At 41.4% G+C, this 24,047-nt stretch overlaps 1 protein-coding gene across 1 annotated transcript in view; it reads right to left on the bottom strand.

The window, feature by feature from the left end:
* Nucleotides 1-24,047, bottom strand: part of dlgap3 (discs, large (Drosophila) homolog-associated protein 3) — a 165,823-nt gene that overhangs the window by 54,143 nt on the left and 87,633 nt on the right. Inside the window, exon 2 of the mRNA XM_026157071.2 lies at nt 21,195-21,269. The gene's annotated coding sequence lies outside the window, so the exon portion shown is untranslated. The remainder of the gene's footprint in view (nt 1-21,194; nt 21,270-24,047) is intronic.

Below are 24,047 nucleotides of genomic sequence, written 5' to 3'. Positions count from 1 at the left end.
TCGCGGCCCAATGAACTGCTGTCAGTTAGTTCTCAATAGTTCTCCTTAGGTCTATGGGACAGTTTAGCTGCTTTCAGGATTTATTGGGGTTGTAGAGCATACCAGCTGTTTTCAAGATGAAGCCTGTTTGGCAAGTCTCTACCTTATCTACCATGCAAATCTGCACAGTTGCAACGTTGGGATAACAAGAGGTGGTGATGCCCGTCAAGAGAAAAGATCCTCCAAAATAGCCCGGACACTAGTTGTACAGCACCAGACGTGCACGTAGAATAGCAAAGAGCCACAGTGTTCTGCAGCCAAAGGGTTGAAGTAAATCTGTGGGAGGAGGAGTGCAGACAAGGTGCAAATGCGCTAAGAAAGCTTGGTGTCGAGGTTCACGAGCCTCGTTAGTTCTGCATCTCACAGGAAGCTGATCTCGCTAATCAGAATAAGCAGCTTGTCAGCGCACACTTCTCATCATCTAATTAATCGCAATCAGACAAGAATCTACAACATATTAGCGCTACCTAGACATCCCACAAATTCACACACACACACACACACACAGACAGAGAGAGAGGGTGGCCTTACCTAACAGTCTGGCTGGCCACAAGAGTTTTTTTTCTCTTCCTCCCACTGTACTTGTATGTGTGCAGGCATCTGGAGTGTGACCTCACTAAGTTTCAAGGGTGCCATGAAAGCGGAACGATTTCGTTCATCAAATCAATACTAACCCTTAACGGCCTCAGCTTCCCAGCCAGCTGTGACAGGGGTGGGGGGAAAAGGAGTTGTGAATCAACTGCAGAAGCTAAGAATCAGGGAGAGGAGGGAGTGAGCGTTGGAGAAAATTCAAGAGAACTGCTCGGGTGGGGACACTCGAGGACGGCGTTTGGATTTACGGAACACCGTAAACCACTCGTTCCCATTCTTGATTCCTTGAGGATCAGAGGGAAGCTTGATGTCATTCGGCTGTCTGCTCTTTGATGTGTTCCATGGGAGAGCCGAGACTCTAGGCCCTTTCATGTTATACTTTGTATTCGAGCATCCCACCCCTGGCAAGAATTACAGTAAGATAGTCATTTAGTTCAAGCTCATCACATAGCCGATTTGCTCCTTCAAAGGCATTCCCGCTTTGCCGTGTTAAGGCTAGGGCCACTTCAACAAAGAAGATCAAGATCAACATGCAGATGGAAAGTATTAGGTATCATATAATTTTACAGTTTATTAATTCTCCTCTGCAGTGCCCTGAGTGCACCATAGCTGCCGGTATTCACAACAAAAAAATTCTTTATATCTACAAAGGAGTGAAGGGATTTTCAGTGAATCTTTAAGCTAAGGGATTTCAGTTCACAGTCCTCAAGTTATGTTTAAGGGTTTCAGACTGCAACACTGGCGTATGTCATCATCAAGCTGGGTCCCAACTTACATTACTTACAAGAATATTGTATTGAAAAGGGGTTAGTGTCTTATTCGAGTCATTGGACGAATTACATATACAAAAACAGAATATTTTATCACAGCACGGGGGTGCGGTCCTGCCTTGTACCCTAAAACAGCTGGGAAAGGCTTTAGCCGTGATACAACTCTAAACTGGTTAAGACAAAGAAGAGAGGTGGATGCACTTTTATATTTATTTACAATAATATATATATTTTAATGCCACAGACTTCATTCTGGAGTCATCATTTGATCTAAACAGTTATAAAGGGACAAATTTGTTACATAAGAGAACCACTTCTCTGTTGCAGGAGCTTCAACACACAAAATTAGACTGTTTGGTCTTTTCTGTCAGACACACACATGAAAGGAAGAGTTGGACTGTAAGGAGGACGCCTGAAGTTCAGCACCAGCTATGGATAGGCTATATGAGAGCTGCTACTTGTATTCTTAGGAAGGTATCATCTGATAAAACAGCTAACGTAGACTGGCATAGAGACCAGCTGATGACTTTGTGACCTGAAATAAAACTGCGATGGATATGAGGTTTACTAACACGCTGCAAAGGAGAGGCACCGTTTTAGCCAAAAGCTGAGCTTCACACAACAAACTTCACACAGGGACCATGTAGTCTGCAACACCCGTTTCAGACAAAAGCAAAACAAGTACCATAAAAATTATTTCACGGTGATTTCTGGGTAGAGAGCAGCTAATACCACCGCGCTCATGAATCAGCCTAAATTGAAAACAATGACAGCCCTGCAGCCCTGCAGGTATCCTCACAGTCTTCATTCACTATAACTTGGCAAAAGATGAATATTTCCAAAAAAAACGTCAGTCTGTTCCCTGATCGTACTTTACAGCAAAAACAACTCCTTGACCTTTGATTGCAGCGACAACAAAATAAAGAGAGAAAAACTCTTGGTGCGCATCTGACCTGCACTTTGCGATCCAGCGGAAAGGTTATCGAGCAGCAGGCTGACTCACGCTCTAAACACGCCAAAAATACAAACACACACACACCAACATGGCGCGCATGACAGGGTGAGTGGAAAATATTCCGAAAAGGTCAAGGGTTGTGGATCAATTGTGACAGGGCCACCGGGATATGGACACAGATGGCGCATAATCTCCCATCCCCCTGTGAATTATGCAGCGTGACTCTGTTTCTTCCTCTCTGGCCAAAAACGCAGCCAAAACATTCATTCAGACCTAGTTACAATGGAGTAAAAGACCCTGTTGTTTGCAGTCGAGAGTCACAACGAGGGAAAAAAGCGCCGATGACCAGACATCCAAGAAACTCAATATGAAGTCTGTCATAGTGGATCTGGTTTTTTGGATTATTTTCATGCATTTCCTACTCAAAATGAGGTTTTGGAGCATATTTACAAAGTCACATAAATGGTAAGACAATTTAGATTAGCAATTAAATTAGTAATAAAAAATATTGCTATTGAAATACTGGAGACTCCAATCTTGGCGCTCTTCTTTTAAAGTTTCAAGAAAACTGTTTTTAAAATCTAACCTGAAGTGGGAAAAAACACTCGATTAAAATGTAACAATGTACCTTTTCATTGAAATTCAACTCTTTTATGTGGCCAAAATTATTATTTCTGCTGTCGAGCAGGTAATTTAATTATTGATTAAAGTAAAGGGCTTTGATTCAAAGCGAGGCAGAGATCAAAACACATTCTTAGGACAAATCCAGGCCAGCTTTCTGTAGCCTATAAAAGCGCGGACAAAGGAAGAGAGAACACCAAGTCAGCTCACGATAGTTTATTTTGATGTCAATTGTCCAAAACAGACCAACAATGGCACGCGCATACATATGAGAGAAAATTACACAAAAAAGGAAAGAAAATGTCAAAGAAGGGGACATAGGATGAGCTCTGCTGCCTTTCAATTACTGTCCCTTCTCCTCTTATGCTCTTCGGCTCTCCTCTGAGACGGAGCTGTGAAGTTGAATTGCTGAGCACATCTCGGCAAACAAAGCAGCTCTACACCTTGCTGCCAACGGAGGGAAGGACCAGCGCCATGACAGCGACAACACTCCCATGTCAAAACCTGATAAGTTTACTAACTGTGGGAAAGAAAACAAATCTAAGGAGGCTTAAATTAAAAAAAAAAAAGGCACCGGAGCAACTAAATGCACCAGATGGGTGGAAGCTATCGACACACTGTATGAATGGTCATGGCTCTGTCCTCTGACACAGTTTCTGGTGTTTCTGTTGCTGCTTGTAGATAAATGTCAATGAATTCAGATTCATAAATGTGAAAAGTCGGGATTATTTTATGTGGCCACATGATTTTGTCATCTTCTTGAAAGTACAATTTGACATTCTGACTTATTTTGCCTACAAATCAGTCCTGTATACCTTTATACAGGGAGTGCAGAATTATTAGCCAAATGAGTATTTTGTCCACATCATCCTCTTCATGCATGTTGTCTTACTCCAAGCTGTATAGGCTCGAAAGCCTACTACCAATTAAGCATATTAGGTGATGTGCATCTCTGTAATGAGAAGGGGTGTGGTCTAATGACATCAACACCCTATATCAGGTGTGCATAATTATTAGGCAACTTCCTTTCCTTTGGCAAAATGGGTCAAAAGAAGGACTTGACAGGCTCAGAAAAGTCAAAAATAGTGAGATATCTTGCAGAGGGATGCAGCAGTCTCAAAATTGCAAAGCTTCTGAAGCGTGATCATCGAACAATCAAGCGTTTCATTCAAAATAGTCAACAGGGTCGCAAGAAGCGTGTGGAAAAACCAAGGCGCAAAATAACTGCCCATGAACTGAGAAAAGTCAAGCGTGCAGCTGCCAAGATGCCACTTGCCACCAGTTTGGCCATATTTCAGAGCTGCAACATCACTGGAGTGCCCAAAAGCACAAGGTGTGCAATACTCAGAGACACGGCCAAGGTAAGAAAAGCTGAAAAACGACCACCACTGAACAAGACACACAAGCTGAAACGTCAAGACTGGGCCAAGAAATATCTCAAGACTGGTTTTTCTAAGGTTTTATGGACTGATGAAATGAGAGTGAGTCTTGATGGGCCAGATGGATGGGCCCGTGGCTGGATTGGTAAAGGGCAGAGAGCTCCAGTCCGACTCAGACGCCAGCAAGGTGGAGGTGGAGTACTGGTTTGGGCTGGTATCATCAAAGATGAGCTTGTGGGGCCTTTTCGGGTTGAGGATGGAGTCAAACTCAACTCCCAGTCCTACTGCCAGTTTCTGGAAGACACCTTCTTCAAGCAGTGGTACAGGAAGAAGTCTGCATCCTTCAAGAAAAACATGATTTTCATGCAGGACAATGCTCCATCACACGCGTCCAAGTACTCCACAGCGTGGCTGGCAAGAAAGGGTATAAAAGAAGAAAAACTAATGACATGGCCACCTTGTTCACCTGATCTGAACCCCATTGAGAACCTGTGGTCCATCATCAAATGTGAGATTTACAAGGAGGGAAAACAGTACACCTCTCTGAACAGTGTCTGGGAGGCTGTGGTTGCTGCTGCACGCAATGTTGATGGTGAACAGATCAAAACACTGACAGAATCCATGGATGGCAGGCTTTTGAGTGTCCTTGCAAAGAAAGGTGGCTATATTGGTCGCTGATTTGTTTTTGTTTTGTTTTTGAATGTCAGAAATGTATATTTGTGAATGTGGAGATGTTATATTGGTTTCACTGGTAAAAATAAATAAATGAAATGGGTATGTGGCGTGGGTGTGGTCCTTGGCCAGCTGCAGAGGAGGCGTGACGCAGTGAGCTCCCGGGGCGGCGCAGGGGCGGGGTGAACAGGTGTGCTGGGATCTGACAGTGATTGTGTCTCTTTATGTGTTGGCAGTGACAGACGGAGAAGGAACGTGACAGCAGAGAAAGAGAGCGCGGAGTATATGTGTCCACTACAACCCGAGCTTAATAAAAAGTTCTGCACTGTCAAAAGTCGCTCCGGCTGGTATTTCTTGGGTCCACCGTTACAGGGTATATATTTGTTTTTTGTTAAGTTGCCTAATAATTATGCACAGTAATAGTCACCTGCACACACAGATATCCCCCTAAAATAGCTAAAACTAAAAACAAACTAAAAACTACTTCCAAAAACATTCAGCTTTGATATTAATGAGTTTTTTGGGTTCATTGAGAACATGGTTGTTGTTCAATAATAACATTATTCCTCAAAAATACAACTTGCCTAATAATTCTGCACTCCCTGTATAAAGGTGCTTCTGTTAATTAGAATGGAAACATTTCATGGCTTCATTGTTGAACTTTTGCCCTTTTCCGCCATGAGTGAGAGTCATTTAAAAAAATGAGCTGAATTTAAATTTTGTCAGGCTGACAGCACCTTTTTCAGTACGGTGGAAATCATTTAGATGAAACTGAGTGACGCTGGACTTTTGCTATCAGACAGCCTGTTTTGAACATATGCCGGTTTGATTTTAATGAGTGCAGCATAGAAATAGCGATGGTAGCACAAATGTGTCCCTTTAGACATTTTTCTTTTACTTGGCACCTCCACAGAGCAAGACTATGTAGAAAAAGTCTTAAATAAAAAAACATTACATATGGTATTATTACCGTTTTTTGTCTTATGTTTTGGCCACTTAAGGGTAGCTAAAGCACAACCATGAACATGACATATTAGTATACAAACCTACCCAAATAATGTTAATATTCATATGAATTGTTGTGCTTCTGTCCATCTGTTAAATCAGTTTGCTAGCATGCAATGCAGTCCCAAGGAGTTCTTCTGTGCAGCACTGTATCCCTATTTGCAACCAATTTTGCTTTGCAACTTCCTGCGACTATTCACCAACCAGTCAATGAATGCACAGTAACCGGCTAGCCAGGGTGTTGCTGATCGGTCTCTAGGCCTGTGTGACTCGGGCTATACACATACATGCCAACCCTCCTGATTTTTCTGGGAGAATCCCGGATTTCAGTGCCCCTCCCGAAAATCTCCCGGAGCCACCATTCTCCCGAATTTCTCCCGATTTCCACCTGGACAACAAAATTGCTAAACCATCCTTAACTGGGCTGCCATTTCCGGCGGGACAATAATAACGGTGACACCTCGAAGTCAAGCGTGGGAAGTAGAACAAAGGAAGAGGAAGCAGAAGAGAAATGGCAACAACCAGTAAGAGAAGGAAATATGCATGCAAGTTTCAAAATGATTGGAAAAAAGAATTTGATTTGACAGCTATCTAATTTAACTTATTTTGTCTGATAAATAAACACTGTAGAATTCAGGTTTTTTTTCTGTGTATATGTACATGACGACCCCCCAACAGGCCTTTTGAATGTCTCCCTAATACTGAGGTCTCAAGGTTGGCAAGTATGGCTATACATAATTTGTGGTTGGGATGTCACAGTCTGTCTCAAGCATTTAGCAGTCTCATAGAGCTGCGAGGGACATAAAAACTACATAATTAGTCTCTACAGGTTCATTTCTACAAGTGTCATATTTCACATTAATACAAATATATTATTGATAGCAGCTATAAAAATAAGTTGGCAAATCTTCACTGAATTATTTTCAGTTCCAGAAAGTGTGCAACAACATACAAGGAACATGCACCCAATATAACCCGCATGTAGTCCCAGTGTATAACAGCAATCATGAGTCAGAAAGTGCAGTTAAAGCAAAGATAAAAGTGTAGTTGTAGATGCTACTGCCATGTTCATCCAGGCTCTTTCAGTCCCCACTTTGTGTGTCACCCCAAGGCAAGCAACACACAGTGGACACTGTGCCTGGTCCTGCTTAGCCTTAAACCCTGGCCCTAAAGGCCCTAGGGCACCCCTGAGCCTACCCAACTTCCTTGGGCCCACAGTTGGTGATCTAGTTTTACATATGGGATCCCTCTATTATTCATAGTCCAGGGCAGTCTCGCTCTGTGGTGCCACAGTGGGTTATGTGGGGGGCAGAGGGGCTGTTGCTTCCTAGTACTTCTTCGTAACCGTGAGAACGCACATGCGCGCGCGTGTGTGTGTGCATTCATTATTTACACACTAGGGGCATTTAATTTTTACATGGGGTTACGTAACATATCCCCACACAGCTTCATTCATCCAGAAAATGTATAAATGTGCATGTATGAATGCAATGCAATCGAGGAGAAGAAGCACACACATACTCACAGCAGTGTGGCTGAAAAGGTAATACAAACGCTACAGGACCCTCTCCTCATATACACAACCAGAAGCACACTCTCTCACACACATAAACACACACACACAGATTACTGATTACATCTCTCTGCTTGTACATGAGTGGGCCTCTGACCAGCAAAGAGGAGCTGGAAGTGAATTACAGACCATTATCCCGTGCACTAAAGCAGTTACAGCTGAAACCTGAGAGCCCTCACCGGAAGGGAGGCATGGAGAGAATACAGGGAGGAGAAATGGAGCGAGGGATAAACCACGGCTACGGTGAGAGTGACTTTAGGATGCAGAAATGAGGAGAGAACAGATGGGGAGAAGGAGACGCAGGGACGGAACTACAGGGGAAAAGACAGTGATGGAGGGCGTCGAGAAGGAGCGGGACGACCACTCTTGACATTTCTCTGCCACTTTGCATGAGTCGAGGATGACGGTGTGCCTTTACTTTCTTTTTTCTTATATTTTACTTTCCCCAGCCATTGTATTCTTAACCCAACCACCCTCGTTCTCACTTTCTTTGCCTTACCCCCACCCTCCGCACCCTGCCCCCCACACACACCCTCCAACACTTTGTCACAGGTTCATGGCTTCCTTGGAAAGATGACATCGCATTAGTCACAGCGTTTAATCAGATGCCATTATCATTTCACAGAACTCTTTCTGTTTGCCGGTGTGCATGGCTGTGTGATTGTCACTTCTAATTCTGGCAGGAACGCATGATTTATTTCCCTGAGAAAACACAGAGAGGGAAGAGGGGAGAAGAAGTTTGAAAAATAAAGGGAGGCTTCTTTTGAAATTAATCAAGTCCAGTCCATGTTAATTTAATTCAGGCTTTATATCGCTCATATTTATTATTCATATTTATTACTGCTGGTGCGTAATTATTTTACTATAATATTATAACTCCTCAACTCATTATCTGTTTTAATGCAGCTATTTGTTTGAACTACCACTGCTGCTGATACTTTGTAGTGGGAGTGCTGCAGGTGGTGATGGTCTTAATATTAATAATAGTAATAACCCATCTATTCCCACTCCCAAATCTTCTTAATTCTCTTTTAATCATGTTGTTCACCTTTCCATCACCACCTCCTTTACAATACAGTGTCCAAAGTCAGTGATGCAGCATTTGCCCTCTTTCCTCCACCACCAAGGGGACTCTGATGGAACTTTCCGGGGTGGACAGGCTGGTGTGCAAAGGTATTTCACTCTCCTAACAAAGCCAATAAATGCTAACAAAGTCAATCCCAAATAAACTGACCTCAGTCTCAGGGTTTGGAAACAGTCCTGAAGAGAAAAATCAGACAGAATAATATGATTAAACTGAAATACAGTCCTAACAGCGCAGGAATTATACTCATCTTCAAGATAAGATGAAGACAAGTAATACTGAAATGTCAGTCACTGAGAATAGCTAACCCTGCCGTCTTTGTGGTTCAGGAGCCCCGTCCCTTCGTCGTTATCAGTGGCCGTGGGCAGTGGACGTAATGGAGGTGGCGAGGACGATAGTAATAACAGCAGTATGATTTTTTTTGACCTTTCATTCCCTCCTTTTCTTCCACCCCCTCCTGCCCCTATTCAGACGCAGAGGAATACAAGCAGGAACTTCTTCACATACAAGCATACATCCAAATACTCAGGCGTCACACACTTTCCTATACATAATATATTTGTTTTGCTTCTTCTCAGAGGGCAACATTAGGATGTGGGAAAGATCCAGAGAGTGAAGAAAAAACGTTTGAAAAGGGTTAAGCAGGGATGAGGGGGAAGGAGTTAGGACAGTGATGAAACAAAAGACGTGTAAAAGGAAAGAGCTGCAGGAGAGAGACATGGACAGAAAGTCGAAGGGAGGATGCAGAGCTGCACTGTCCTCGTGGGGTGCTAGAGGTGGTGGGTGTGAGCCGGGGATAATCCTTGTATCCCATTGTCTCCTGTTTTCAAACCAATTATTGTCATCTGCATCCTCATGAAAGAGAGTTAATGAGGGGAGCAGAGCTTTGGAGTGTCAAAGCATAGTCAAGGGAACAAAGAGCACACAAAAAAATGAGGATAGAGAAAAGAGGATATGGGAGGACAAATGTGGCAGTGGTGGAAAGTGATGGGATGTAAAATAAGTGAAAGTCAAGTGCCAGGTTGGCAGGTGGCTCAGTTGTGGATTTCACGTATCATACCCTACCCTCTGTGCTCTGTCACGTGTCGTGCCTTTACAGAAATGCTAACCCTTCTTTTTGATATTCTCTTCATTTTTTTCTTCATTGAAAGGAATTGAAGACTGAGTTATACAGTTCCACCTCTTAGAAGCTACTAAATGCCTGTATAAAATACAATTCAGTATATATACAGAGACGTATACACACCTGATATACACCCAATCGATACTTTATTAGTTTCACCTTGCTAGGCCTGAGAGGCGCTGCATTTTGCCCTCACAACTGTCTTAGTTCTTCATGGAATAGATTCAAAACTCTTGAAAGAGTTTGGTCCATACTGACATGACAGCATCATGCATTTGCTGCAGATTTGTCAGCGCAACATTCATGATGCTGCACAAGGGTGCTCGATTAGGTTGAGATCTGGTGACACTGGAAGTCATTCGAATACAGTGAACTTACAGTGGCGTTTTTATCCTGCTGGAAGAAGGCATCAGAAGACAGAAACAATCTTTTTCTAAATACACAGTTGGCAAACAGCCCTTAGGTAGGTTGTGGTAATAAAATGTCCCTCACACCATTACACCAACAACAAGCTCAACTGTAGATACAAGGCAGGATGGATCCATGCTTTAATTTTTTTAATGGCAAAGTCTGACCCTACCGTCCGAATGCTGCAGAAGAAATCGAGACTCATCAGACAAGGCAACGTTTCTTCAATCTTCTATTGTCCAATTTCGGGGAACCTTTGTGAACTGTGGTTTCAGATTCTTGTTGTTAACTGACAGGAGTGGCCCATCAGCTTTGCAGTTGGATGTGTTGTGGGTTCAGAAATGCCCATCTGCATACCTTGGTTGTATTGACTGGTTATTTACTTTCTATCAACTCTGACCTCTGGCATCAACAAGGCATTTTCAACCAGAGAACTGCTGCTCCCTGTTAATTTTCTCTTTTTGGGACTATTTTCTGTAAAACCTAGCGATGGTTATGAGGAAAAATCCCACCAGATCAGCATTTTTTGAAATATTGCAACCAGCACATTAGCAACCAAAAACCATGTCACATTCAAAGTCTTTAAAATCACCTTTCCTCTTAATTCTGATGCTCAACTTGAACCTGAGCAGATACGTTTGATCATGTAAACATGTGTGTGTTAACTAATTGCTACGTAGGAAAAAAATCAGCAATATTATCAGAGAAGCAATAGTTGCTGCCCATCAATCTGGGAAGTGTTATCCCAGATAAGTGTTATCTCTGCAGTGAGAAAGATTATTCACAAGTGGAAAACATTAAAGACAACTGTGAATCTAGAGTCAAATGTGTAGCTGTTGGACAGCTGAATCTTGGCCAGAATTGGGTCATGCAACAGGACAATGATCCCAAGCATGACAGGAAAACTACAAAATATTTCACAACCTCATTGAAATGAGTGCCTTGAATCAACTCTTTCTGTGATTTGGTGCTATATAAATAAAGCTGAATTGAAAAATTGAACTAAATTGAACTTTACAGGAGCCGTGTATGAACGAATGCCCAGAAACTTCAGTGAACTAAAACAACATTGTACCGAAGACTGGTGCAAAATTCCTGCCAAACAATATAAGAGACTGATACAGTCAGACAGAAAATGAAGTTATTGTTGCTAAATGTGGTTCTATAAGATACTGAATGCGGTGGTGTACTTAGTTTTTTTATGACTGTGGGTTGTTGTTTTCATAGTTTACAGCATAGTTAATGGGCTTTATACATCAAATTATTACCTCGTGTTGGCCAGACAAGTAAAACAACACATACTGAAAGTACATTCTTATATAATGACCAGCTTATTCGATGTCAAGAAAAATAAGTGCAATTTAAGCAATATGTCTTAGTTTTCCAATATTCAGTGAGACTGCAAACAAAGAAATCATAAACGCACATGGATACGGTCCCCTTTGCTTGAAATTAACAGCTCAGATAACCACTCTCATGATGTGATCCATTCTTTACACTTCAATGAAAAGTCCAAAAATCATGTTCCTCTTCTCAGCAATTTTCACACTACTCAAAGCCATCCAGTGGGCTGGACCTGACTGGCTGTATGATACTTCATTTTGGCTAACACAGTATCCCTGAACGCAGGTCTTGTCTTTTGAAATTTGCATAACTGTTTAACCCTCTCAGGCTCAAATTAAACTTTTTGTTGCTAATGCACAACCAAGTCCTGCAGTGGTACTTCTGAGTAAAAAAAACTCATAAAACATGTATGTGGGGTAATCAGGTTGTTAGTTTTTAACTGTTGCAAATTGGCAACGCCTGCCTCGAGAGGGTTAATGTGACATACAACATGCTGCACAATGCTGAAACCCACCATTCAGTGTGTATGTGTGTGTGCGTCAAACTCAGTGTGTTTCATCTATGTCAGTTATAAGCTGCTTTCACCATGGTAACCATAACTGCAATGTGCCATTTTTAACCTCGGCCAATCATTCACACTCTCTGTATTGTTCCAGATATAGAGCACGTATGTTATTTTAACATACGTTTCAAATTTCAAACGCAAACATGGTCCAAGGAGACAGACATTCGTCAGAGTCTGGATTTGTGAGAGCTATTTTAGAGTCGTGTTAGCTCCTTATTTGAGTCGGCAAAAAGAGATAAAGAGATGATAAGTTTGCTGTTCAGCTTTATTTTTTTCTGCCTGGCAACTTCTGGGACGTTTCTTCTGTGCAGCTGCAATATCACATCTCCGCCTTTCATTTGTGGTGGTGGCAAACACGAAAATATTAAAACCTAGGTTGCGACAAGGAGTTACACCCAAATTAAACAGTGTTATGTTCAGCTTTAAGAAAGCCCTCAAAAGCCGAGGTGTGTGTTGCTCATAAGTTGATCCAGTCACTTGCTCACTGCTGCGATGCCAATGATATCCAAGAATCCACCCACTCTTTTACTCGAGTAAACCGGTGATCAAGTGAGTTTTATGCGTGTGAGGATAAAAAAAAAAGAAATCAGAAATGAAACAGACTTCAGCTTCTTTTAGATAGATAAATAAAAACACCCACTTTAGTCTCTTGATGCTCACACAACGAAGCGTTCACGCTCTGCATGTGTCTCTGTGTATTGCAAGCGTATGCTGCTTCACCAGTGACTCACAGGACAGGTCACTGTGAGCGTCTACAAGCTGGACCTGTCTTCATGTCCCTCTTGCACAAGGCGCATGTGAGGACACACAGATGCGACAAGCTGTGTGAAAAAGCAAGATCCCCCAATAGTTCCCCTTGCATCTATTTGTTGTTACGAGCTGGTTTCTGTGACAATAATAATCTGTTTTCTGCTCAAACCATCTTATTACCTGCACCGACAACTCGGTCACAAGCGAAAATGAAATGCAGCGTGAAAGGCTGCATCCAAAGAAGAGATAGGGTGATAATGGCAAATGAAGATGTGATACTTTTTATTTTTTCGCAGCCTTTTTGCTCGAGAAGAGAAAAGGGAGAGAGAAAATGAGGGTTGTCGCAGCTTGGTGGGGGGTGAGGTAGAAAGAACAAGAGGAAAAACTCTAATCCGAGTGCTGCACTCTTGCAACTTGGTCACGAGATCAATGAGAATATGTGAAAGAAAAAAGAAAAAGGGCACGACCTCTCGGTGCACGCAGCAAGAGCAGAGCCTACTGCCATCATGCAGGATAAGCCACCACTCTACAGGCGCTGGCATGCATTTATTAGAGTAAGCACACATTAATTAGTCTATATTGTTTTTAAATTCCTGTGAGAGCCCATAAATCCACTGCACTCCCCCACAACAAATCAATGCAAACCTAAAATTACCATTAAAACAGGATCACTCAGAGCGTTAAAGCCACATTGTTGGTTGATTATGAGCTAAGACAATAAAAATACATCTTGAAGGGATTAGTGCTAATCTCTAGTTGCAATACCTATCACATGACTTGCATGTAATTGGCAAAATCATTATTTTTTTTTCTTTCGACAGGAGGATTAAGGCATCGGTGCTCCTTTATGTTTGATTTATTAAAATCAACAATTAACAAATGCAAAAAAAAGCACTTTAGTAAGAGCATCATTAAACAATCTGCGTAAAGACAGAAAGCGTTTCCAACAGTTTTCATTGAAACGCTTATTCATTATTTTAATATCAGGGCATGACAGAAAGCAGGGAGGAAGCAAGGCTTAATAAAGGCGATGTGAAGGTGCAACACATCAGCAACAAAGGACGTGAGTGGGAAATCATATTAGCACCAAGTCTTATCTGTTGGTCTGATGCACATTTGGGGATTACTAGAAAGTTGATTCCAATAGCACTGACTGTATCTACAGATTACCATATAGATAAATGTATAGATATTACACAGACACTCAAAACTTCATGGAAATTTCCACTGATTGTATCAAACAACAGATTTAATTGGCCATCAAGATCCATCCATTCATTTTCTTCTGCTTATCCAATTAGGATCATGATGGAGCTGGAGCCTATCCCAGCTGTCATAGGTTGAAAGGCTGGGTACACTCTGTACAGGTCGCCAGTCCATCACAGGACTAACAGCCCATCAGGATTTCATTTATTTTAGGTTTTTGTTTTTTTTTTGGCGGGGGGGGGGGGGGGGCGTTACACTGAAGGCACATCAAGCTTCAAAATTAACAGTGGCAAATTATAGACTACACCAAGGCTTGCCAACCTAGAAGCTAGGATCACTCTGCTTCCCTTATTACATTTCTAATGCAAGTTCTAGGATTTTGCAGTAGACATACAGAAAGCCTTAATGTTTCTACCAGAGCTCCACATGGTGATGAACTGCATCAAAAATCCAGAATGAAAGCGTTTTGATTTGACTGGGTCAGTAACGCTGCCATGAGGAGATTAAGGATTCATCACCAGAGCAACGGTAAGCACTAATAAGCACATTTAATGGTGATCCATTTTTTTATTTGAGTTTATTTTCAAGCAGTGCTTTCCTCTACTTTTTGCTAGCAGTTGGGAAAACCTGATTGGATAGTCGCAAGTCCATCCGATATGACTACTGTCTGACCTTTAGCTTAACAAAACTGCTAAAAATAACTGTGTGAGGCCTCATTTTGCCTTTCCCATACTGATGTTAAGTCACATGAAAAAGGTGAACTGGCTGTAAGGTGTACATTCACATTTGGTAAGTCCACAGTTCAAAATCAATGTGGCAGCATTTAACAGGAAGTAAAGACCGCTGAGGCTTAGCTGGAGAGTTTTGAAGTATGTTGTTTTTTTGGTGTGACCATACTACGACAAACATGTTCTGCTTTGTTCTTTTGAGTTTGAATAAAAAGTCCAAAGTCCAAATCCACCTTAAGCTCAACTGCAATGTTTGGAGGATGAAAGAAAAGTCTTTTGAAGTGATAATAATAGCTGTTATAGTTAACAACAGCAGCACTAATCTTTCTCTCTCAACTACAATACTTATACTTGCTACAATTTAAACACCCTTGAGGCCCGCACTATTTAAGCAGCAGATGTTGCCTTGCAACACAAAGGCTATTTTCAAGGCTCAGGAAATGTATTTCATGGATCAAACCGAACCAAAAGTCACTAACAAAAGGAAATTTCAAAGCACAGCAAAGAGGAAATTATTTAAGCCACGAGGCATTTTTTTGGCTAGAGGCCATGTGATTTATGAAGCTGATGTGGGCAATTCAGCATTGTTTGGGGCCCAGTTCATATTTTCCTTTTAGTCTTCACTGCCATCTGAAAAAAAAAACCCACACAAAAAAAAAAACACCATCTCTAAGAGGCCAAAGGCTCCTCTGTGTTTAGTCTGCCTGATATTTGGTAATGTAGATTAATTTTTTAGACCCATTTAGTGAAAACAGCTACCTACTGCTGCTCGAAATTATGTGATTAAAGTGCAGAGGCTCGACTACGGCATATAATGTTAAGGGCAATAGGTCCGAAACAGATTCAGGAGATTAATATGTGAGGGTTTGTTAAAAAGAGGTTAATACAAGTCCCTTTGCATTACACGTTATCATATAATTCCCACTAGTACGGCTTTAAACCTTTTTTGTGTACAGATTTTATCATAAAATCTAAAACACAATGGAAAGCTAGATTAGGAGTAAGAGTTTTGTTCAGTTTTTTTCCTCTTATTGCAAGACAGGTCTTAAGGCATAAATGACACTTTCTGACTTTTTTTGTTGACATTTTCTGCAGTCAGGCCGTGAACTCTGGTCATTATCTGGCTTTATGCGGAGTTCTCTGACTGCCAGCATTTATTCTGCGCAATTAATTAGCCATCAAGAACTGAAAGCCCCACTGACGGACACCAACTTAGGCCGACTCGCTCACACCGTTCCCCATTGTCTGTCGCTGAGTTATTATGTCTAAATTTTGTACAAACATGTTTTTGCTGTGACAGTCCTGAATGGATCCAGTGCTGACTGTGCTGGGTCCCTCCTCTCTTGTTTTCTGGATAGAAGTACAGATGGGTGTGAACGCGTTTGTGTGTACGTGCGTTCTAACTGATGGGCTCTGGCCGTGCGATCCATGCTGCTGTCTAATTATCCTGATGTGATGGATGGCTTTGATTAAATCATGTGACGGCTGAGACAGTTTCTGCCTCCCTTTGCCTCTCGTCTCTCGACTCCATCGCTCTTTTTCTTCTTCTGTGACACACTTGCACGCAGACAAACGCATTACATAGGCTGCAAGCCCTTAACTCTAGTCTCTCTGTTTTTTTCTTTCATCTTATGATACAGGTCTTCAGTAGTTCAGAACAGATGAGCGCTGCTTTTAGCATTGATGAAAGATATCCATAAATCATCCGGCGGGAGAAAAAGAGAGTGATGAGGGTGGGAATGAGACCAGGAGGCAAAAAAGATGGATAGATCGAGACATGGAAAATAATAGTTCAGTTTATAATTTTCATTGACTTCTGGACTGAATACAGCCACTGGTTCTGGTTGTCTTTTATCTCGACCTGGATCCAAATATCAATAATATCAAAACCAAAGCTGGAATTGGTATTCTTTCGATCGATGCTTTATTTTTATTCTTATAGTTTAATATGTATCCCACTGACCTGTGTTAGATTAATAATTGTTTTGGAAATGAAATGTGCCTATTTTATTTATAGTCTTTAGTACATTTAAATGACAGAAGCTGACCCAGCATGTTTAGAGACAGGCACATTTACATTACAGTCTCCAAAAACACCCAGTTTCAAAATAAAAGAAAAGCTGAAGGGTGTGATTTAGCAGTTATTCAAATGTGTTCAAGATTTGCAAATTAATGATGATTCGGCTCATAAATCATAACACGCTGCTCTCTCGTACATAAACTGCCTTTATAGGTTAAAAACTCTGGTATGGGTATCTGCAATATTTACATGGCATCAGATCGATACCAAGATTTGCAGTATTGCTCTGCACTAGACTCTATTTTTGTTCTGTATATTTTATTTTCCTTGAATAACATTAAACAGAAAATTTTGCCTTTGAGGAACGTCCCTTCTTGTGCACGTTGGATAAAGAAGAGCGATAATAAAAAACTTTTATAATCCAAAAACTGCAGAAAGAGTCCTATTTGAACATAAAAGGAAAAAATGCACCTGTGAGAGAAATATAGAAATTAGAACATAAAATGGGACGATTTTATTCTCGCATGTTGTTGCTGGGAACAACGTTGGGATGAAGGAGTGCTCAGGGAAAATGATTTTCGCCCTAATTCTCTTATCTCCTTCCGATAAGCTCCACTGCAGATAATCAAAAAACTAAATTGATAACCTGCTCTAATGCAGGCTCGCTTCTGTCTGCAGCTACACACACCAAACTGCACACGTCCTAATGAGATGCTGTCCTTCAGTGCTACAAAGAGCTGCTGTTTGAAGTTACTCTCCCAGAAACCATATGCTCACAGCGGGAAGACTGGGCACAGATCCACGAGCCGCACAGGCACACGCATGCACGCAGTAAAGCCTGTGTAGCCACACACACCTATAACCATTCAGAAGTGAGACGTGAGTGAGGGAGAAAAATGGAGGAAAGTGACTCATCTCTGCAAAATACTCCTCACAAGTCATCAGTTAAAAGCTTCATGTGGACTTGTCAGTGAAACACGTAGTCACAAGCTGTATTGTAATTGATGTCAAGGCATAACCAGCTAAACTCAACACTTTCGCCCATTAAATATGCCCATAAATGAAAGGCAGCAAGACTTTTAATGTGAAAAGTCAAGAGGAAGTCCTTAGTTATAGCATTCAAATTACAAAAACATATCATTACTAAGGGAGGAAAGCCCGACGTGACTCTGATAGAATTACTGCTGCTGAAATGCACATAAATTTAAAAGATAAGAAGTAAAGATGCAAGAGGTTTTGAGTTTGCATCAGCTGACACAGAGAAATGCCCAAACCTCCCATTTCTGACCACTACTGAAGGTTAATGAATTGTCAACCCCAAGTTAGTAGCCAATGAGCATGCATTTTTTATTTCTGCCAAAGCCAAGTCCAGCCTTTACTCGTCACTCCCCATTTCCCAAAACCAACATGTGGAAGCAAAAACACTCATGTCGGGGACTCATAATGGGACTTCACTAACCAATCGCTGACATCACAGTGGCTACATCCATCTTTTATATAAACTGTAGGGGTGGAACAGCTTTTCCAGCTGTTCTTGAAAGCCAGCCTAGTCCCTAGGGTACAGCACAAGAAACAGCATCCTGCTGCAACTTCTTCACAGTGAAAATCAAGAAAAAGCTCACAGGAATAATCAAGCATGCAACCAAAATCACCAGCACCACTTAAACCCAACTCTTAGACCCTCACAGCTTCCATTACTAAGGGCCCTGTAGACCTCCTTCACCACTCCTTACAGCTACTCCCATCAGGCAGCCACTAAAAAGTGCCTTGGGCCAAAAAGAGAACTTTGAAAAAGTTTTTCATTCACACCACAAAATTCATTTTACACATGGCCACAAACTCTATCAGTGTGTTCAAATGCTACTTTGCGAATGTGCTCTTATCTATTCATGGAATTGGTGTTATTAAATGTACTTTATGGTCTCCGATTTAACTTTGACTGTGTGAATTAGACTTTTCTCTGCAGTAGATATTTTGACTTATACCAGCAGGAAAAGCACAGATGCTGTGCTTTATTAATGTATTCCAGCCCCACTTTGTCAGTTGGCACCTGAATGAGAATCCAGCAAAAGTTGAAAGAAAACTCCAAGGACAGTTATGGATGTGTTAGTAAAGCCACAGAAAGGAACAGAATTTATAAGGTGGAAGGATCCTCTCATACTGAAAAGTGTAGTCAGTGCCGAGGGCTGCAAACCTGCATTCCTTTGAATGACCAGCAGGGGGGTGACTCCTAAAGTTCCTTTATTTGGTCTCTTTTAGACTGAAATAGATTCGATTCGATTTGATTCGATTAGCCTTTATTGGGTCACTTCTGAGAAATTTAAACTGGACAACAGAGGGAAACATAAAACACACATACAAACACTTATTTATATTTTTACCCTAATTACAATTGAATAATTAGCCGATATTGGTAATAGAAAATTTATACCTATTTAACTTACAGTTTGGTGCCCTAAAGCTTTTGCCTGATGGTGTCAACTGATACTTATTAAAGATGTGATTTTTGTCCTCAGTAACTTTCAGACCCTGCTGTATCACTGACTCTGAATGGGGAAATGAAAGGAGCACGTCAACTATCTTTCCAGCCCTTTTAATTTTGAACTTGGGATCTGAGCTTAACAGAAAGGTTGCCAAACCATGTAGCAATACAGTATAGTAATAAAGCATTTCCACTCCATGGACCCCAAGCCTTCTTAAAAAAATGCAAGTGTTGACTAATTCAGGCGCACACATAATCTACATGATGAACCCACTGTAACAGACAAAGTAAAGACCTAGATAGATGATAAACAGGGTATGATCTGAGGTGTGGATATATTTGACAAGTCACTAGTGTATCAATCAAAGTCCTTGGGATCTTAATAAGAAGATCCATCATTGTTGTTTTGAAAACCAAGACATCAAATGCACTTTAAAATTTGAAAGCAAACCAAAGGGGGACGTCAAGGTGACTAAATCAATTTTTAGGTAGAGTCAACTTTCCTAAAATCTAAACCACGTAAGTAAAAACGCCTGTGCAGAGACTAAGAATTAAAAGAGAGTCATCATTATAATGGGTGTTCTTGATTATGATTAATTGACTAACCATCTTAACCATCTTAGGACTTCCTGAATTACCTGAATAGAGCCTGTTCTAGACCCTATGGTAAGAGGCTATGCCATGACAATGATCATTCAGTGACCATAGAAGTCTATCTGTATTCTTAGACATAGCAGAGAAGACTACTTTTGGTGTCCAACTTGTGTATTATTTTCTAATGTGTGTTATTTCATGCAGAGCACTCAGAATCTGTCAGAATATATATGTACCCTGATGACAATGACAGGAATGATAACGCTACTTGGCGACAGAAATAGGCCATTTTAGGCATGTTGCAGAGAGTTTCCGGTTCTGACAGCAACAATGTGATGCATCTGTAATTTTACTTCTATAGAACATCCCATCACATCCTGGCCTTGTATTACATCAGATAAAATGCACAAACACAGGGCACTTAGCCTCTAAGTGGCCCTCTCTGTAGCTGTAATTAGGTGAAAGCTTCAGCATTTCATTAACATGGTAAATCCAACAATGGACAAAAAGAGAGGAGTGTAACTGTATTAGCTGAGGTGACGAAGGCTAAACAAGTGAACAGAGAGGATAAATAAATAAAATGACAAATGTTTGGGAGGTAGATAGATGGAAGTCCGTTGAATGGTTTTAGCCAATTACAGAAAAAGAGTAGATAGATCCAGGGTTCCTCCAAACACCAGATATCCTGTAGAGTGCTGACATCACAAGAGCGAATCAAGAGAAAGGAGGGAAGAGAAAGTGAGGGGAGATGGAGAAAAAGGAGGAGACTGAAGCTAAGAATAGTAGTACATCCTCGGGCCAGCACAATCGGTCAGTCATGCCAGCTATTTTTTACTTTACTACTGTGCCAGTCTGTACTTGTCTTGACATCTTTCCATCTACTGTTTCTATTTTCCTCTCGCCATTAGCCTCTTTCCAAAATGCAAGGCCAACAGTATGGCAACTTTGTCATGTCGATGTTTCTCAACCAACCCACGCAGGGTAGTGACAGTTTAAACTGTTGTATGTAGTGTTCAGCCATGACGGTCGACAGCAGCAAACATCTCCAGAGACGCGACTTAGTCAATATTGCTTCAAATGTGAGATCAAATACAAGGCAGGCCATGCAGGAGAGTGAGCGGCATGCTTCAGAATCCCACTTTCTCTGAGCTGTTTCACTGACGTGGGTTAATCCCCGAGGGATGGATTTCAAGGACGCAGAAGACAGAAGTGGAATTCGTATGTGGGTACAGGTGACGTGTAGCTGCAGGAGTTACATTCATGTGTGATTGTGCCTTCTACTTACCACAGTCTCATCAGGAAATGGTGCTCCATAGGTATAGGCAGAAAAGGATGGAAAAATAACTCGGTCCCAGTCACTCTGCAGACAGGGGGAGAGACAAAGACAACATCAGGGAAGCTCAAATAAAAATCTCACGTGCAGATTTGCGCCAGACTTATCACATGTGGATGGAAGCATTTAGTTCCATTTCTCTGCAGTACATCCTTCTCCCCGTTATGGGAAAAGCACCCCTCCCCATAAGCTCCGACCTGTAAATGAGTGCCTGCAATGTGGTGGAAGATGTGCCTGCCGGTCCCAAAACAAGAAGCCTCCCCTGACTGCCTAACTAACACTTCAGCTCCCCTGTTAGGAATGCCAGGCCCCGGAGCCACGAATGGTTGGATGATAGGAGGATATGACAAGAGGAGAACGAGATAACAGCAGAGAGAGTGAAATTAGCCATGGAAATAAAGGGATGGAAAAGAGATACGGACAATAACGAGAGAAAGAAAGAGGAGGGGATGACTCAGAGGCTAACAACTTAATTGAGTGTGTGCTGCATCCAATTACCTCCTAAAAGCAGCAGAAACTGTGAAATCATTGAACTTCAGAAAAGAAATACACCGAGGCTTACACAAAGTAACACTGTGTCACCTGATGGGAGAACATGTGTGTGTAGCTGTGTGTGTGATAACACGCCAACAGGAAAATAGGATGCTTTGTCTGTGTGACATAAAATGCTAGCAAGCTAACTGTGGTGGTATTACAGGATGCCACAGGGTTGTGCATGCTTTATTACCCATCCATTAGCATTAGCATGAGTACAGTGAGTACTGCTAGCTGTTAGCAATACCTCTCTGGGACTTTCTTTCCCCCTTCCTGTTATTCTGTGCCTCATTATAGCTAATGCACACCCTCGGCATGTGTTACTTTGGTGCTCCATGGCAACAGCAGCTAATATACACACAACATTTACACAGTTAAATCCATAAGAGAAATCATCAACAAGGCACTGGATGTGTTTTAACAATCCCTAAAGGACACGGCAACAGTATGAAATCATTTTCGCTGTGATCACCTGGTAATGATATTTTACTCAGTGGAATGGCAGTGTCATGCAGTGTTGCATTCAGAGACCCAAGTCATCACAAAATGGTTTTAACATGCATTGTGTGACAGGAGGCGGTGTATTTTTGCCAATCCTACATGGAGGATGTGCTGCTGTCACTCGTCAAGCAGAGCATGGCAGATGCTCTCACGAGCCTCCATTGATTTTGTCGCAAAAAGTGTGTGTGTGTGTGTTTGTACATGGGTGTGTGCGCGGGTGTGATGTGTCGCTAGCTAGCTGCAGAGATAATTAGAACACAACTCTTTTGCTGTCCCTGTAGGCCACTGATCCAGCTGCTTTCATCTAATATAGGTCAGCTGTGACAAAGCCCTCAGCATGGACACTGATCAGCCCTGCTGGCACTGTCATACGCAAAATATGAAGTTAAACTCATGCACAAACACGCAGACTGATATCCTCTCTCGTGCGCAAGCACGTCCATGGCACGCGGCACATGTAGCAGGTAAAATTCCTAGCAGTGCTGAAAGAAACACACACACACACACACACTGCTTTGTGTTGTCGTTTTCCAGTAACACAAACTGCTCGATTCATAAATACACTGGAGAGCGCAAATGAGAAACTTCAAGTCAGCTCTCTCACAGCAAAAGAAAACATTGCCAGACATATTCAATGCAAATTCATTCATTTGCTTTGAAATGAATTCTACACTAGAAATTGTTTTTTGTCAGATCATGCTTATATCTAATACTCAGTGATGCGCAAACTGCAGTAATTATTTATAGTACTAGGTTATAATAGCGTCCCACAAGTGCACAAACATCAAATTAAAATTAGACACAGCAAGAGACAAGCCTGCTGACATAATCTTTATTAACATAACAGCATATAAAGATATTTCAGTGTTTTTAAAAACAATGATAAAAGTATGTAACAGATTGGAGATACGACAGAAACAAGCATCTGGTTCTGAGTAACTGACTCAACAGGGCCCTCAACTTTATAGGCAGTGGATGGTGATGTGAATAACATTGATTATTTCATTACAACGCGGCACTCTGCTAGGAGCACTAATGTCCTGGGATATATGTGGATATACAACCAAAGGCTTCATTTTCAGTACACATGGCACTCCCCAATGGCTGCTGCCTCACAGAACAAGACAAACCACGCAATGCATTTAGACAGGTGGCATCATGGTTGTAGCTGATCACCGTACTTAGCTACTGATTTTGCTGCCTAATACATACACACAATCATATCATGCCCATTCTGGATTATTCCTGGACATTAAGCTCAGTGTTTGTAGGAACCCAACGGTTACACCTTCTCCTTTATTTCACATTGAACCATATGCCAAAATGGCATATGGCACTGTTACAGACATGTTGGGAGCTAAACAACATCTGCCACTACTATGCTTATAAGACGTTGAGTTGTTACTTTCTCAGATATATTCTGATTTATTACACTTTCCAGTTAATGTTTTAAAACATCTGGATAGTTGCATGAAATTACAGTGATTGATTGAAAATAAAAATAAAAAACCCAAAAAAACAACCAAACAAAAAACTTATTACTGTCATGAGTTGCAAAAAAAAAAAAAAAAAAAGAAGCTAAACGCATAAAAATCCTAACATTAATGTGAACTTTGCAATTTCCTTTTATCTGTCTGCATAAACTGGACAAGCCATTTGGAGCATGCTCTCCTTGGTAACAACTGTTCTCTACATAACCCCTAAAACTGCACAGTGGGCTTCAGCTTATTTAATAATAGATGTCAACATCCTCATACACGCTTTTAAGAG

The sequence above is a fragment of the Astatotilapia calliptera genome, chromosome 22 (assembly GCF_964374335.1).
Source record: "Astatotilapia calliptera chromosome 22, fAstCal68.1, whole genome shotgun sequence".
In the NCBI taxonomy this organism is placed as follows: domain Eukaryota; kingdom Metazoa; phylum Chordata; class Actinopteri; order Cichliformes; family Cichlidae; genus Astatotilapia; species Astatotilapia calliptera.
This window is presented reverse-complemented; position numbering and strand designations above follow the sequence as displayed.